The sequence below is a fragment of the Triturus cristatus genome, chromosome 1_2 (genome assembly GCF_964204655.1).
Source record: "Triturus cristatus chromosome 1_2, aTriCri1.1, whole genome shotgun sequence".
NCBI classification, from domain to species: Eukaryota; Metazoa; Chordata; class Amphibia; order Caudata; family Salamandridae; genus Triturus; species Triturus cristatus.
The window spans coordinates 380,069,797-380,088,576 of record NC_140580.1 but is presented as its reverse complement, the minus strand read 5'-3'; the positions used below and the strand labels follow the sequence as shown (position 1 = coordinate 380,088,576).

Below are 18,780 nucleotides of genomic sequence, written 5' to 3'. Positions count from 1 at the left end.
TTAATACCTGATCCTTACAATTGGGATTAAGTGTAATGTCAAGTGCACCCTGGTCTGCCCAACCCAACACAGATGGTCTCTTCTCTGCAACAAACAACTCCCCTAAAGTCTGTCTGCCTTTAAAGAAACAAATCGGGGTCTGTAACCTAACATGGGAATTCTTTAGCCAGAGGTGCTCCCTCATGCTCAAGGTCAATAAATATCTGTGCGATATGAGTGACTTGGGGGTCACCCTTCACATTCTGCAAGGTGACCCCATCATTTTACCTTATGCCTCTGGTTGGTGCTTGATGTACGTTTGGAATAGAAGCTGGCACAGATGTATCAGCACGGGGACTACATAGGCTTTCTCTGCTTAGTATGTTTTGACTTTTTAGATGTCTGAAATCCTTTTTTAGCGAGTTCTGTCTCTAACAGGTTGTCTTCTGTATTATATTCAAGGTAAATGGAATTAAGCAGCAGTGAAATTAAGCATCAGTGTTGCCAAAATTATCCAATTATTTATGCATCCGATAGTAGATTTTGTGCTAAGGCGACTGAGCTGTATTTCTGTGCAGGGACGTAGCTCCCATTGGTGCAGCAGGTGCAGTGGCACCGGGCTCGACTGAACTGTGATAGTTGCTGTATTTTATTACCCCAAACAGCAGCCAAAGCGTTCATTTTCCTTGCCTGCCAGGGTCCATGGCATCTTTTCTATGCTGCTGCTTATGTGGAAAACGCAGCATGCACAGAATTGCATAATTCTAGTGCCTTGACCATATTATGCAGTCTGTTATTGGTTGGGTGGGTTTTTGATAGTAACGTCTGAACAGCCTTCAGTGGATTTGTGTAGTGGTGGGTAGGTTTCACAGTGCTTATGTGATTCTGCGGTCTCACAAGAGTTTTGTTATCTGAGGTATCAGATACCAATCTACAATGCAGGTGTTCCTTCCCTTTCGACTGCAGTTGATGTATTATATTGAAGTGTTTCCGTAGTGGCTTTTCTTCCCCTTGACCAAACTGCAAAGCACTTTGTGGTTTCCTGAGTAAAGAATTATGCTGTTGTGCTCGGTCGGAGAAAGGTGTTGGTTGCAGTGTCGCCCATGACTAGTGAGTTTGGTGTGGCATGCGGGGCCTGGAGAAGTTATCAAGACCAGGTGCAGCAAAAGGGAGAAGCATCATAGGGCCTGGAGACCCCCAGTTTTGGACCCCACCCCCTCTCAAAGTCAGCCAAATCAATGACAAGACAAGAATTCCTTAGGTTAACTGGTCATGTTTATTCTGAAACAAACGACAAACATAACTTTCAAGCTTACCAAATTGATCGATGCTACAAAATCAAACTGAAAATGGTCATTACGTTATACACCAAAACAACATAAGCATCCGCTACAAAACATGATTGTGTACAAGGTTATAAAATGTTTCAAGAAACATATTTACAACATTGTATTAGATTTCTAGAAAGAAAAGTTGACGCAGCACTGAGGACCAGACTACCATCCCAATTCTACTTTGACCACACAGTTCTAATCACCTGCGTCATTGGGGGGTGGTCCCAGCCCTGGATCTGCCTGCTGCCTTGTTCTGGCCCTCCCGTCCAACACCATGCTGCCACCTGGGCCCAGGTACAAGACCAGGGGCTAGAGCCCCATGAACTCTACCGGAAAAGTGTAACCTATGTCCCCGGGGCTGGGCTCCGTCCTTTGTAGAATAGGGACTGCTGCTCACCTGCCCCCAGTGCTACCCAGTGAAGTAATTTGTAGGAGAGTTTGTCCTTCCCTGAACTTATCAGTACTTGCTGCATGTCACTCCACAGCCCTGCTTAAGTAAGAATGAGAAATGGGACAGTAGGAAAATGTTTGCTGCACCACCACAGCAGTTTGATCCCGCCGCAATGGGCAAGTCGGAAACGGCCGAGGTGTTGCCGACATGGGCATGAACAGTCCGTCGCCATCGCGACATGGGCCCAGAAGTGATGTGCAACTCACACAACTCCCTTCCTCTGTCCCACGTTCGTGAGACCTGGGGTCATAAGCCCTAACCCGAGGACCCGTATATCCTCCACTCGCTTGTAGGCCTAAGAGTCGCAAGAGCAGTGGCGGGCTTGTGGTCTGCGGAGGCCCCGTGTCCTAGTGCTGCGCACTTCAAGCAGTGCGCTCTCCTCAAACTTTTGGAGCAGCATAATGAGTTTTGCCCAACGGTCACTGCTGTCGAATTTGGAAATGGAGAACTAGGTTAAAATCTCAGCGTCGGGTCAAGATCCTGTGATTCTGGACATATCACTTAATCTCCCGGTGCCTACAAACATTTTTTTTCAATGAATGTGTCCTTGTGTAATGTAACTGATGCTCATGTAAAACGCTCCAATCCCTTCGGATTTAGTTTGCGCTATATAAAAAAAACTAGCCAAAAAAAGCGAAGGGTGTTTGAGGGATAAATCAGCAGGCTGCGTATACAAGCTCGTGCTACAGTAGGAGAGAAAGATGCCATGGGCCCTGGTGCAAGCAGGCTCCTTTGACTGCTGTTGTGGTAGTAAAATACACTATTTGGGTTCATTTTGCCTCGGTGCACTGGACCTGACGCATAAATGGTAGCTACGCCCCTGCGTGCAACATGCAGCCTGAGATTGTGACGCTACATCAAGACAAGTACTTCCGGAAGATCTCTGCAGTACTATTCTTTCAACTACCATTTCTGTGGAAATTACAGTAGTCGGTGCCGTGAGATGTCGGAAGGCCAGAGGGCATTCTGAGTGGTTTAGATAGCCTCAAACTGTTATGTTACTCTCCGGATCTGCAGGAAATGTCAATTTGTTTTGAACTCTGATTTTCTTGAAATGGATTTTGTAAAACGAATACCCTTCTTTCTTATCCTCTCAGCAGATGCCCTCCAATCTCCTCAAGACAAGCCCAGGCACAGGTGAAATGTCGCCTGCTTTCTTGGCTGTCTAGACTCCTCCGGACATGTCCGGGCGGCTCCTGGCCCCAGTTGCGCCAGTGACCTCCTGTCTTCCTCTTGCACCACACACACGCCACAGTGGTACTGGCGCTTTAACACGGCCAGAGATGGCCTGTGTAGCGCGTCCCGTGCACCAGGTGACAGCTAACATAAAGGTAATCAAGCTGTCTGCGCGCTCATGTTGTGAGTATTTGAGCGCAAATCTGCATATCATGCGCAGGCGTATTTCGCGGGCTGTGACCTCACCACGCGCCTGTTCTCTTGCCAGCACCGTAAATGCCGATAAGGGGCTTACACTTGTAAGGTGGTGGCCAACGCATCTTAAAAAAAAACACAAGCTGGCGCACAAGAGACTATGGGGCAGAGCAGCAGTCGAAATTGGTGTGAGTCGCTTTTCTGGGCAGTAGTGTAGCCATTGTGTCAGGTACCTTAGTGCATGGAATGAAATGGGGCCCCTGGCAGTTTTCTGAGTTACAAATAGACAGGGCCCTATTTACGAGAAACTAACTCAGCGTGGTGCCGCAAGTCATTTTGCTGCGCCGCGCTGCGTTAGTTTCGAAGCACAGGGTTGTGACATATTTACAACAATATGTTGCATCTCTGTGCTTGTCCCTGCGCTGGTGCACAAACTGCTGCCATGTGCCGGCGCAGGCACCCTTGCAACATGGTGCAAAGATGCCTCCGTCTTTGTGTGATTGCTTTTGTGCAGGAAGGGGCCCCTTCCTGCACACAACCAATCAATTGAGCTGATTTCCTCTTCTAGTGCGTGCTGTAGAATGCAGCACGCATTGAAACAGGAAAAAAACGATGAGAAATGAAAAATGTCTCCTTGTTGCTCCACGCTACCCCACGTAGCATTCTGACGGATTTCCAGATTTACAATTGCGCGTAAATCTGGAAATGCATCAGTGGACATAGGTGTTGCGTGGGAACACCCACAGCAACACCCATGTCATGCCCCTAACACGCAAAGTGTTGCGTGAAAGGGGCAATATTTACAAGCCCATGTAAAGCCACGCATGGTGGCTTTACGTGTGCTTGGAAATATCACGTCGCCGATGCATAACGCAACATGACGCACCGGCGGCGCAAGGAGTTTGTAAATAAGGCCCGCTGTGTTTTAAATGAAAATATAAAACTGCAGGTATGAACAGCTTAACTAGCACACAACTTTCTATGTTCGGGTAAATTATGAATGGCTGAACTATACTGGCATGGGTATTATATGGTAATGTCAATTCATATATAACCCTTCTGTCCCTCACTAATATTGTAACACTCAGTGGTAGTTCAAACAGGCTTCATAATACCTCCCTATGTGTTTGACTCTCTTATGCTCACATAAAACAGAGCTCATACAGGTCTTGTCCATCACCCAGACCTTGTCAGTCAACAGCAATAAATCATCCATCGCTAAGTGAAGAGACATGGAATAACAAAAGAGATCTGCAACATACGGCTGGCCATCGAAGGACTCTAAGTTAATCCACCACCGTGGGTCTCAACATTATACATACTATGACTGCTTCCTAACATCGTGCAGCGCTATATAAAACTCTCAAATAAATAAATAAATAGTCATATATGGGATGACAGTAATGAAGTTGTCCCATCACAACTCGTCACCATCTATCCCTCCAACATATGCCCGCTTAGGACCATAAACATTGAGCTAAAATTCTCAGAATAGACAATCCAGATTGCTAACCAGTTTAGTGGACTGTGAGCATAGCATAAGAAATACAATCAACGCACTGGCATAGCTGTTCAAAGCTGCCAGTTTATTGGAAATGCATATCCTGCGCACCTATCACTCACACCGCTTCATACATCACTTTGCTAAGCTCTGTATCCTATAACACAATAACCACTCCTGAGTAGTCCTCAAACACAACATGGAACCACTTCCCAAATAGGATCAAAACAAAGACAACACATTTCCGACTACATCATACACAGTGTAGCATGCTATCCACTAGGCAAGTGCTCAAGAGCCCCACATAGGGGTCCTCAGCGCTATATTATTATATTACAATACAGTACAATACACCTGGATGCTGAGAGATAAGTTCCAGTGGCTTCAATTCTCCTGACACTTGAGGACTCCTCCATGGTACTGCACACATGTGATGGCACCGTTTCTGTCCCTATTTGTAAAAACCGGAAGGCTGAATTCTCAATCTACAAAACAGTTGTAGACAGGGAGTCCCTCCTGCATTGTCGTTCTGCTCTTTGGCTTAGTTTTATTTGCATATGCAAATAGCTTTGATGTCCTGGGTGCTATTCTCACCAAAGTTCAACAGCATCTTTCAGGATGCCTAAGAAGAAACCGATCAAGCTGAATGTCGCCAGCACCAGGTGACTGCGAGTCTGGCTCCTCTATATATGTTGCGTTCTGTATACAATCCAAAATCAAGCTGGCGCTAGCAGCATAAGAAAAAGTGTGCATCCTCAAAATGTCGATGGTCCTATGTCTAGGGCATCTCTGATTGTGAACTTCTGCAAGGCAAATTGGTCAACAGTATCTGGACATGTGGCTGCAACCAGGCCATCCGAAGAGAAAGACAGACATGCCCACACTTAAAAATATAATCTCCCACATCTCCAGTGATAAGTCTTCTTACAACTGGACCTGTTTGAAGTTAGTCTTGCTGAAGTTGCACCCTGACGTCAGGAAGACAGTGACATTTTTTAACCTATTTGGGGATACACAAATATAACATATGGATTTTGTGATTTCCACAGCCACGCAGATGTCACAACAGCGCAAGATATCTTAATGGGCCTTTAGCGCTTCTTTTAAATGAGCAACAATATCCTTATCTAGCACGATACATGGAAGAACAGCGTGCGTGCCTTCTAATGCCAAGAGCGTATGGATTAACCTTTCATTGCTCCAATTAAACAAAAACTAAGGGGCATATTATCAAGCACGGCGTTAAAATGATCAGAAAACCGCCACTAAAGCGGCGATAATGGGCTTGATAATATGCCCTGGAGAATTCCAATAGAAGCCCTGATTCACACCAGACCATGGGCTTCTATGGGAATTCTATAACGCATATTAGCAAGCCCATTATCGCCGCTTTAGCGGCAGGTTTCTGCCGCTAAAGCGGCGATAACTTTAACGCCGTTTCTTGATAATATGCCCCTCAGTCGTCAATGGTTCTGCGGTCCCACATACAGTAAACCAAGTGAGAGGCATCAAATTGGCTCCTGTTCCCACTATCGCCCTAAAGCTCAGCAGGATCCTTAAGTTGAAAAAGACATGTGTGCATTCTTCACTATGGCTGGCAACGCTCACTCTGAATACTGGGCGTTCTACAGCAAACTATCAATGCTCCCTGGGACAGGGCTTAATGTGGGGAGCGGGAAAGGAACTTATGGGCTACCCTTTTTCTGGATGGCCTCGCAGGTGTCCTTGCGAAACTCTCTGTCATCGAGGATAGCCTGTGTGCACTTGTCATTTTAACGAACAGATCCGCCACACCGTATGAGTGCAGCGCTGAGCGGAGAAAGACCCACTCGAACTTGTCAAAGGCCCTTTCGGCGTCCAGTCCCATAGCCACCGTGGGGGAGCCGACAGATCTGGCATGTTTCCCTTATGCGGCTGAATAGTCTCATACTGCTGTTTGCAAGCCGACCTGTTTGGAAACTTGCGTGGGTTAGTGTTTGTAGTACTTTTATCATCATCAGTCTTTATTCGATTTTAAAAAGATCATAAAAGACACAAACATGAAACAAAACTTAACATCTTGTGCCCAAAGAAGTTATAAAAAACCCATCAATAAATACTTAGAAAAGTTTAAAAAAGCATTAAACAAGTCAAAAGACTGGAGAGTAGAAATACATAGTTAAAAATGACAACAAAATCTACTGCAGTGTATAAATTACTGAGTGATTAAAAAACATATCATGATACAAGAGGAGAAGTGTTTGTAGTACTGATTCTGGCCTTGTTGCAAGTATTTGCCATATATATTGCAATTTACATTTTTCAAAGAGATAGGGCAGTGTATTTTAATGTATAGAAGCTCTTTCCCCACCTTATAGATGATAACTATGACTTCTGTTGCTGTTTTTTTATTTCGACCCTGAGGACAAAATATTTGAAAAGTGATCTGGGCGGGTCTAGAAAAGCTTCCAGATTGCTTATTCTTGCTTCTGCTTCCGTTTCCTGGCTGCAGTATCACAGAAAGTCGTTCCTTAAGCTTGTAATCTCTGCTTGCTTAAGAAGTGTTGTTCTTTGTTCCCTGAGTTATGTCACGGAGGGCTGCAGGTCTCTGTAGAGTTATCCTTTTGAGGCACTCGGATCAATTTTGCTTTTAATAGTAGAGTCTTTGTTAGGAGGCTCCGATGATTTTATTCTCTTTTGGCCTGTTTGCATATCCTTGTCTTTTCAGCCATTCCAAGGATGGTGGCTCCAGTCTTGTAGATGATGCTCTAATGTTGTTAGTTTGTTTCTGGCAGGTTATTGTGTGGTGGTTGTTTGACTGGTCCTATTCACGAGGAGCCAGAGGATTTTTTTGGCGTAGGTTATGCAACAAAGGAGTCAGTTCTGTCTGCACAGTTTTTTGTGATCTGCGCTGATTACTGCATCACCTTTGTCCTAACACACTTTAGTAGTGAGGTTATAGAAGTGCACAGCCAATTTAGTTAAAATACACTGTGAGTGATCATTATGTCATATGATATTTCATTTTTCAAGGCTAATAATTCGGGGCTACGCAGAGCACTCAAAAATATGGAAAGCATGAAGCGCAGAGTACCAGACTTGGTTTACAAAACTTTGTTACACTTTAATCAACTTTGGATGTTTCGTGCATACTGTGAGATGACACGGTCATATGTGGGAGTATTGCTACATTTGAGCAAAATATCTCAGAATAAAATGTTTTATTGTATGTGCTCATTGCCACATGCTGCTTCCCTTCCATTGTACTCATTATCAAACTGCAGCTTGGAAATGCAACTTTGCGCTCCAGCAGCTCCATGCCGAGGAGCATGGTGATAAAATGTTCCATTCTGACTGTGTCAGTGCAAGCTCACCAGTTTCCAGCCCCGCATATACTAATGCCCCGGTTACTTAAGGTAATCTTCATTACTCCGAGTCCTAGTCTTCCTCGCCACAGTAATTACTAATGAGCATTCTGCTCATACAGAAACTCCAAGCAAAAGTTAACATACTAGTCTCCCTATCCCTCCAATATGGCCTCGGGTGGCAACCACCAATCATATAAAAGGATACAAGATCCACATCACGAGCTGAAACACAAAGTCGGATACATGAAACCACAACAGAGGGCCGGGAGGGAAGGGAAACTATACTGTGGCGAGGAAGACTAGGACTCAGAGTAATGAAGATTACCGGTAAGTAACCGGGGCATTACCTCCTCGTACGTATTCCTCACCACAGTAATTACTAATGAGCAGATACCAAAGCAACATCAGCTTCATGGATAGGAAACAGAGCCCACACACGGAAGGCATTCCAAAAAGAACTTCATCGACAACAATGGAGAGAGACACACATCCCCCCCAAAAAGACACAAAGTCCAGAACCGAAGAGGCAAAGGTAACAGAAGCACCACCCCCAACCTCAAGCCGGCAATGAGACATGAAGGCATGAGGGGAAGACCAAGTGGCGCTCTGCAAAATCCTCCATGGAAAAACCCTTAAAGGCGGCCCAAGAAACAGCAACAAAATGAGTAGAACGCCCCAGAATCTGATGAGAGGGAACCACAGACTGGACAACAGACACCAAAAAGGAGAGCAGTCCAAATCCACCGATTGAGAGCGGCATCAGGACCTGTCGGGCCACACCAAAAGTGACAAACAAATAGGCCACCCTACAAAAAGAAGCTGTGCTAGACAAATAAATCACCAAAGCAAACTTAACAACCAAAAAGGTGCAAAAGAGACAACAGGAAGCACCACCTCCACCGACAGACGAAAGAAAGAGCATACATAGGCACAAAAGAAGGAGCCGCAATAGCACCCAAACCTTTATAACGTCAAAAACAGCAAGTCCCCCAACTCCAAATTACCAAAGGGAACCCACCAGCAATGCCCTCAACACCAATGGAAGGTCCCACGGGGAGGAGAGTACACAGGACGAGGGTGTTGAAATGCCAGAGACTCGAAAAGATGAGTCACAAAGGGCCCCACAGACACAAAAAGGACACCATGAAAAGCTCTAATGGCAACCCACTGAGCATGGAGGGTAGAAAGGGCCAAGCCCAAGCAAAACCGCCTCCCCAAAAAAATTCCAGGACCCAAGCAGAATCCAAACCAACAACAGACCAACGATGGTGCAGATACCAAACAGCAAAGGAGACCCAATGCCTGGCGGAAGACAGCAAAGGAGTGGAGCGCCTGTACAGCTGGAGGAGACCCGTAACCCCAAATGAACAACCATTCAGGAACAGGGAACACTGTATAAGAGCCAAGCCGAAAGAGCCACAGACCGGGACCCTGGAAGAGGAACCAGAGGGCCCATCAATGGAAATGGAAGGAACGGCAACGGCCAACCCGGACGCATCGCCAACTCCAACAACAGAGGAAACCACGGGCGGCGGCGCCAACCCGGAACCACCAGAAGCACCAATGCCCCCTCTCACCCGAACCTCAGCAAAACCGCCGGAATCAGGGAAACCAGAGGAAAGCCAAACAACAGGCCCCTGGGCCCCCGGAAGGACATCGCCTCCATCCTCCAAGCCCATGGACAAGGCATAAATGTGCAGAAACAACGGATCGTGGCATGGACCGAAGACGCAAACAAGTCCACCAGCCGGACACCCAAACCACCACTGCAAATATCTGGAACATCATCTGGTACAGAGAAAAAGACCCCATGGAGGGAAAGATCCTGTACAGACAGTCCGCCACCACATTCCCCCGGCTCTGGAGAGAAACCGCAGACAGGGAGGCCAACCACGACTCCGCCCAGAAACAAATGAGGTGACAGGCGCAACTGAGGGAATGAACACTGCAACCCTCCTGAAGATTGAAGCAGGACATGACAACTTGATAGTCCGTCCGGACCCTAACATGGCGACGCTCCAGCAAGGCAGTAAACGCCAAGAGACCCAACTGAACAGCCTTCAGCTCCCTGTAAATGGAGGAACAAGACAGCAGAGCCACAGACCACCAGTCCTGCATCGTAGAGTCATCCAAAGTACCCCCCCCAGCCCAACAGACAGGCACCCGTAGTGACCACCCAAGAGGGAACAAACAGAAACGGACGACATCCGGACAGGTGACCGTCACCCAGCCACCAACCCAGATCTACCCTCACCTGGGCAGACAGAGGAACCCCCTGATCGAATTCCTGACCACTGGAGCGCCAATGAGAAAAAATATATATCTCTACCATAGGAGACAAATGTAGATGAGCCCAAGGAACCACCAACAAGGAGGCGGACATCATACCCGGACCCCCAACCAAAGTCACACAGGAGGCAAGACCCAGACACTAGGAAATGAAACACCAACATCAGAGGCAATGTCTGTGCATGAGGCATGAACACAAAACCCAACATAGTCCTGAGTGAGCCCCAATGTACGACCGATCCAGAGAAGGAACCAGGAATCAACAGAAATCCGTGACTCTCTAGGACCAGGCAAACCACTCGGACATGGTGTATTGTCTCAGAGAAAGAAAAAGCAGAAATCAACCAATCATCCAGGTAAGGAAAGATCCCAATCCCCCTCCCATATAAATGCCCAATCAGAGGGGCCAGAACCATAGTAAAGACACGAGGGGAGGAACACAGGCTAAAGGGCAATACGCGGAACTAAAAAGACTGCCTATCACACAGAGGCGGAGAAAGTTATGAGTGTCCAGAAGGACAGGGACATGGAGAGAAGCATACCTCAAACCGAAGGAATCCAGAAACCCAATGAACGATCAGAGGCAGGATCACCTGCAAGACACCAACTGGAAGTTGACGGGAGCAAAGCATCAATCGAATTAAGGCAGATCCACTACCGGTCAGAGGTACCTGGTGAGAAATCCCACCAGGAAGAGAATAGAGTATACTGCCAGGCCCCGCTGATCCACAGACACCGGAACAACAGCGCCAAATCCTACATGGCAACGGACGCACCCAACATTGCCTCCAATCATAGAGTGACCCTGGGGCAAGGAGTGTCCCGAAACAGTCTGGAGGAGACAGGAGGAAACCAAGGAGAAAACCTTCCAACACCACCAGGAAAGCCCAGTGAACTGACACAGTCTGCATCCAGCTGATCACAAAGAGAGACAGACGACCGCCCCACAGGACCCACTCCTGGAGCAACCCTGACATGATTTGGAGGGTGTAGAAGAGGAGGAAGAGGTGGCAGGGAACCGGGACTTTTCAGAGGAAGGAGTATCCCGGCCACGCCCTTGTCCACGAAAGGGCGGAGGAGCCTGCCCACGACGAGCAGGACCAAAGTTCAGAATCACCGACCATATCCACCAAGGGAGCACCAAAAAGGTATGCACAGTAGCAAAACCCTCTGCGCAGCATTGGCCTTCCAAGAACTGAACCACAACAGGCGACGAGCCGCCACAGAAGACCCCGCCGCAGACGCAGCCGCCGTCTAGGAATCAAAAGAAACGATAGAAAGGAGCCGCACCTGTTGTCCCATCAGGGCGAGAGTGGGAAAAAAAATCCACGCCCGGTCCAACAACTCAGACAACGACTGGAATACCCCACAATGACCGGATGGCATAGGGGGAATAGGTAGCAGCTCAAACAGAAAAATTGGCGGTGTCAAAAGAGCATTACACTGCCGCATAAAACTCATAATCAATCGGTTCTGACGGGGAAGCAGCCCCAGAAACATCAGTACCCTGTGAAGACATGCCGGCCATCAAAGAATCTACCCTCACCGAGGCCGGAAACTTAACAGGAAAGACCCACAAGGAAACCGTGTGGTGAAAAACCTGGGAAGACAATACAAGACAGAGGAGCGGAGCGGAATGACACCGGCTCCCTCTACTGAGACTGTGAAAGTACATCAACCTCAGACTCCAGAAACAACAGGTTGGAGTGAATGTGCAGAAGAACATTCCTAAGACCTGATCCCTGCACAAAACGACCCTTAAGTACCACATCCACGTCCCCATTAGTCACGGGAGGGACCAGGGACACAACTGGCCCTATTAGAGGGAGGAACAGAGTCCTCATCATGCAAAATAGCAGCCACTGCAGTATTAAACCTCTGCCTGATCAAGGCTAGAGAAGGGGCCGCGTCCAGAGACCCAGAAGACCACTCAGTGGCATCAGAATCCAACTCAGCACCGGCCACCATCATTGCACACACAAATAATATGCAAGACCTTTACGCAAGCAAGAACGCCTGAAAAGGGCACCAATGCCATGGAAACCATAAAAAAAACCTCAGGCCAGCCATCGGCACGCCCATAGTTAGCACGTCACAATCACAAGCACAAGTTGCGCTGTAATTATCGCGCCGAACCATAGCAAGACGGTATGAAGCCATGCCCCCCCTCCGAAAAACACGTCCACCGTACTCCGCTGCAGGAAACGAGGAAGCAGACAACCACGAGGGAGGAGGGAGCCCGCGTGCGACTCAACAGCCCCACCAGGAGGCAGGAAAAGAAGTAAAGCACGCCAAGTCCGCTAAAGCAGGACTCAGCAGTACAAGTAACAAGACAGGCACAAGGGAAGAGGGAGCCTGCGTGCGACCCACCAGCCCCAGCGGGAGGCAGGAAATTAATGAAGACACGCCGAGTCCGCTAAGCAGGACTCGGCGGTACAAATCAAACCAGACAGGCAGGGCAACTCCCAGCATCCGCTAGAGCAGGACAGAGGAGAATGCCCAAAAGTGCCAAATAAGGGGGGGGACAGTAATAATACAGGCAGGTATGAATATGAACCCACCCTGTAACGTGGGCCCATGAGTCCGCTAAAGCAGGACCGTCGCCCCCAACTTACCTGAACAAACAGGAACACGAACAGCACTCGGAGCAGTGCAGAAACAAAAAAACTGGCTGTGATGTGGATCTTTTATCCTTTTATATGATTGGTGGTTGCCACTGGGGGCCATTTTGAGGGATAGGGAGACTAGTATGTTAACTTTTGCTTGGAGTTTCTGTGGGAGTAGAATACACATTAGTAATTACTGTGGCGAGGAAGACAGACAAGGAGGTAATGCTGCTGGTGCTTCAAATTAAAGCTTGTGCCCAGCAAATGCTCCTTGCTTCCTGTGGGTTTCCCAATAACAGGTTCCGAGCCAAAGGTGCTCTTCAAAACTCTATAGGAATGACATGGTATTTGTGGTCATTCAGTTAGTGAGAAAAGCGTGAGGCCTGATGCTGGGCGAAATCCCTCCTGACTGAATATTGTACTTAAGACTGGTAGTTCAGAGAGGTGTTATGTGGCTCAGCAACCAGGCAGCGTAATAATACAACGTCCAAGGTCATGGGGGGAAATTAGACCACTATATTAGGGATGTGTGATACATAATGTTTGGGAGCTGTACAGGACGCCAGGATTATGTTTTCTTTCTTGCTTATGTAAATTCAACAGATCAACTTCAGAGAACCACATAATTCGTGGGGTTGTTACTACAAACCAATCAATTGACAAAAAAATAACTAATTATAACATTGTTCTCTCAATAACAGTACTATTTGCTCCTTTTGCCAGCCACATTCTTCTCTGTCCATCAGATCAGATAATCTCCACGTGTTACCTTATTCATGTCGATTGTGTAATGCACAGCTGTGTTGTATTTTATCTTTTATTTTCCTTCTACTTATGGTTTACTTAGGTTCCCACCTCCATGGAGTCGGCAGGAGTTATGGATTTCCAGAGTCCTCCGCTGTGCTTTTCTCCATTGTCCTTGAGTGGAGGCCTTCCCCATTATGGCACATTTGCACAACTTCCTCCATCATTGCAGTCTTATTTCTTTTATCCCTGGTAACTGTCACTAGGACCGCCCGCAGGACGGCCTCTCTCGCTCCCCCATCAGCAGGTTCACCCTACCTCGTAGGCGGTGCTTATCACCCTGCACCCGCTTGTGTTGATCCCAGACCCATTTATGGAATGTGCTCCTCTGCAGATGGGGCCCATTAAGATTTTAGTAATGTTACAATTTATGCATATCATTTCACAAAAGACTCTAGTTCTCATACCTCACAGCCAAGACCTGGAACAGCCTCTTGAAACACCTCAAAACGTCCCCCTTTCTTCATGAACTTCCGAAGGAACCTCAAGACATGGCTCTTCCAGACGAAAGAGGCATGAACTCCTCCTCCCTCCTCAAGGCCTGGCTACACAGCGCCTGGATACTCTCACAGGTGAGTAGCTGCGCTCCACAAATTAACATAACATAACACAAATCCTAATTAAGTCTTATGCCTTCACTGTTAGGTGTGAGTCTCCCCTTCAAATAAAAAAAACAGATCTAGGAGATGGGGTCTTCAAGGCCAGGCCCTATGGCCAGCCTCATAGAGAGCACGGCCGAAGGTTGTGTGCAGTGTGGGGTTGGCTATATGTGGGGATGTTGGCTGGAGGGCTGGCCATAAGCCAGCCCCTGCAGCCAACTCCCCTTTTGTGCAGGACCTTGGTTGCATTTATATATGGTAATTAAATATTACTTTACATTAAAAAAAACCCTAGTAACATTATAGTTAGGTGTAATAAAAGGATCTTTTTATTTTTTTAAACTTAGACATTCACTGAAAAAAACAAAGGTTATAGTTAGGTGAATATGCCAATGATAACATTAACGTTTTAAACTTTTAAAAAAACACAGAAATTCACCTGTTGTACTTAGTAGCGCTAACTGTAACTTGTGCCTCCGCCATGCACTTCTTTTGACCTCACATGAATCACTCATGACATATACTATGACATAATTTATGGCATCACTGATGACATCTCAAATGACATTGTTGATTACAACACTGATTACATAATACAAGCTTCTTTTGTTAACATTGCTCTTTAAACGGGTATAAAATCGGAGCTATGAAAGTAAGTTCAAAATAGATTTGAATAATTTGAAGCATCTTTACTGCAATCATATATACAACCCTCATAGATTACAAAAAAAAGCATGTGTAATTTGCAACATTGACCCTATACCATACATTTCATGGGCAGCCAAGTTCATGATGACTATGAACCACAGATAAAAAGGTAACCTATCCTACACACAGTGTTCAATCTGTATAGAACTGTTCAGGGAAAACTAAGTTCCTTCAGATACTCAAGGCTTGCTGCATAACTAATGCCCTACTATGGACATTCTTTACCTGTGTCAAACCCATGACAGACACTAAACTTATTGAGAAATTAAGTGGATATGAGTAGAAAAGAAGTGGGTACTGTTAACAATGTTTACTCTATGGAGAAAGTTTACTCTGTACCAACCTGTTTGCAGACAGTGGAACTCTCATGAGGAATATACCACAGAGTATCAAAAAGAGTCTACTAAACATATTAAACACTCCATGCAAAACTTGTCCAAAGAGCGAATATTCACTTAAAATAACCAAGGTACTACCTGCAGCCTTCCTACTGTAGTGAAAACTTTACAGATATCCCATCCTCTGAAGCAAAACAAGCACATGTACAAAGGTTAGTGGCCGGTGCACACAGTCTTCTATGTTAAGTAAAAATTGTCATGCTGAGACGATGCTGTCTAATAACTCACCACTGCTTACAATACGTAGTATATAGTTCATAGAACCTTTGTCCTACTGGAAACTTTTTCTACTGTACCAAATAACTGATGTGGAACATAACGAACACAAGTCTTTCAACTGTCACCAGCACAGAGAGTTACTCTTCAATGCAAAGATTTATAACGTGTTCAGTACCCCTACATACCTATAGTGCATTGGGAGCACATGCGTTTTGTACACACTTTACCAATTAACTGAACACAGGCGTTTACAAAAATTAGGTAGAAAAGTAATATAGTAGTTAGCCACCACTACATAAACTATAAAACAATCTAACACACTCATTGGATGTTGTCATTGGTGATTTCATTTGAAATGGGATCAGTGATGTCATAAATGATGTCATAGAAAATGTCATGAGTGGTGTTAAATGTGAGGTCATGAGCAGTGCATGGCGGGCGCAAGTTATAGTTAGTGCTTCTAACTACAACTGGTGATTTTTTTTTATTTCTTTTAGTTCAAAACGTTAATGTTATCACTGACATATTCACCTACCTATAATGTTACTTTAACCTTTGTTTTTCAGTGAACACATATATATATATATATATATATATATATATATATATATATATATATATATATATATATAGAGAGAGAGAGAGAGAGAGATTGATTTAACTTACCTTGTTTATACTTACCTGTGTGGTAAAGGCTTGCGTGGTAAAAGCATTGTAGGAAACTGGGGTTTTGTTGGGGTAGCTTACCCCCTCCCCCCGCTTTGTGCCTGGTAATTGATGCATCTTTGACTGAAGTATACTGGGTTTCTGCTAACCAGAGCAGTTGCTTGACAATGTTATGGTTTATTAGATCTGGAGAGGGATTGTAGAGACATCCAGTGTAAAGTATGCGGAGGATATTAAGGCTAAGCGTAAGGGAATTCGTTGGGGGAAAGATGCACAGGAGGGGAATAGGAGAAAGGAGAGAAGTGGTTATTTGTTTAGAATTATGTTGGATTATGATTTGTGGATGTAGGTACAATATGTGTTGATGTTTAATTATTGTCACATATAAATGATATGGGGCTGACATATGCATTTTTTAACAATTGTAGATACCCCTGAGGAAGGTCAAGAAAAGACCGAAATGCATTGGGTGAAGCAATGTAATGGACTAATGGAGTTTCTTTACGTGCCTGTGGATAGGCCCGGACGGGCAATCCGAGAGTAATTAAAATGCGTGAAAATTTTGACCTTTTTTTCTGTGACGTGACGGATAAAACATGAACAGAGTATTGAAATAAATTGGATGAACTTTTATTTACTACTGAGTACGTGGTTAAACTTTTCACAAATGTGCATTGGGCTGTGCAACTCTTTGACAAGTAAACCACGTGTCACACTTCTTGACTGAAATACATCCCTGTGTGCCATGTCCCTAACACTGCATGTAATATATGTAAGTCATCCATAAAGCAGGCCTGACAGCCCTAAGGCAAAGCACTGAATATTACATGTGAGGGCATACCTGCATCAGCAGATATACCCCTGTGCTTGTCAGTCCTATTACTGGCAGTACAAGTGACCAGGGACGCCATTTTTAAACATGTGCTGGACACTGGGGAAAATTAGTTCCCCAGGTACATGAACGAGAGGAAGCCACCCCCTGTCTATAGCCCCCTTGCACTTGGACAGGCAGGAAAATTAGCTAGTCACCTCCAGGCTAGGACCACCCCTAAGTTGGGCTACTGTGACAGGATTTTTCAGAAGTAGCCATATTTGTGATGGCATGCTTAGGAATTCTGGCACAGGGTTATGCCCACTTCCAACAGGAAGTGGTCATATATAGGGGCGTAGTAACCCCAAGGGTCAGTAGACCATTGGCTACTACCCTACAATCCCCTAACATCCCTAAATTCAGTATTTAGGGGAGTCTCTGGAACCAGAGAAGCAGATCCTGACAACTTAAGAAGAGAGAGGACCCCAAAGACCTGCAAAAGCTGAGATGGGAGAAGAAGCAGCTGACCTGGTACCAACCTTGCCGGCCTGTCTACATCCCTCGTTGAAAACGCAGCCAAAGTTGACTCATCCTGCAGTTGTGACTCCAAAAACCTGGGAGGACTGCCCCCCCCTTTGGAAAGACTAAAGACCTCCTGTGAACAGCTGGCCTGTTCTAAAGAATGTCCAGAAGAGAAGACTCTGAGAACTCCGGAATCGCCAAAACCCGACAACTGAAACCACCACTGCACTCGTCGCCTCCGGCCCGAGTTGAAGTGGATCAATGGTGCCAACAAGCTTCCCCAGCCCTCCAGAGCTCGAGTCCATCATGGTTTCACCCCTCCTGGACTTCCCAATGTCGCCGTCAGCCTCTGCACGCAGGCCCATTCAACCACGACTGCTCCAGTAAGGAAAAAAGCAATGCCGAACACCCCTGCACCCGTCGCCCCTGTGACGTGGAGAAGAGGACCAAAGGTGTCCTCTTGTCCCTAAGCATCGCAAACCCTGAGCACACTTGCTGGTTCAGCTCGACTGGCTTCCTAGCCAGAGCCTGCAGCCTCTTTTTACAGTGACCGATCCCGACTGAAACGCAATGAACACCTGATGCTAATTTGCGCCATACACCCAGCCGCCCTCGTGCCGCTGTTGATACTGTTGGTGCTGCCTTGGACCTTGCCTACCACTCACCTTAACTTCTGGAGATTGGTCCTCTAAGTCGATGTACTGTACCTGTGTGCAGAACTTGGTCTTCCTTCCATGGGATATCATTGTAGAATTCAGAAATTGTACTGTGTTCACTTTTTAAAGTGAAAAGTATTTATATTTAAAAACGTACTTACCTCAACGATTTTTCTCTGATACCAAATCATATATAAAGGTACTTGGTAATTTTATAAATTAGTGTAGATCTCCTTCTTGAGTCGTGTTGTAATTTATTAATCATTGTGTGTAGTTTGCAAATGTCTGGCACTCCTCTGTGTTAAGGCCAAGGCTGCTCGACCACACTACCCCTTAATAGAGCATTTTTCGACTGCATAGCAAGCCCCTGTCCACTCATAAGAGAACCCCTGGACTCTTTACACAGAATATCAGATTCTTGATATATTACAATTGGCACATCTTTTAAAAGGTTATCAACATCGGAATAGAATAATTTAATGGAATCTTGTTGGTAAAAGAGATTTAAGAAAACACAGC

General features: G+C 45.9%; 1 long non-coding RNA gene across 1 annotated transcript in view; it reads left to right on the top strand.

Annotated features, from left to right (window-relative positions):
• The window catches only part of LOC146867394 (uncharacterized), a 70,053-nt gene extending 51,578 nt beyond the window's left edge, over window positions 1-18,475 (top strand). Inside the window, exons 2-3 of the long non-coding RNA XR_014966086.1 lie at window positions 13,726-14,254; window positions 16,701-18,475. This is a non-coding gene — a long non-coding RNA (uncharacterized LOC146867394). The remainder of the gene's footprint in view (window positions 1-13,725; window positions 14,255-16,700) is intronic.
• The last annotated feature ends 305 nt before the right edge of the window (window positions 18,476-18,780 follow it).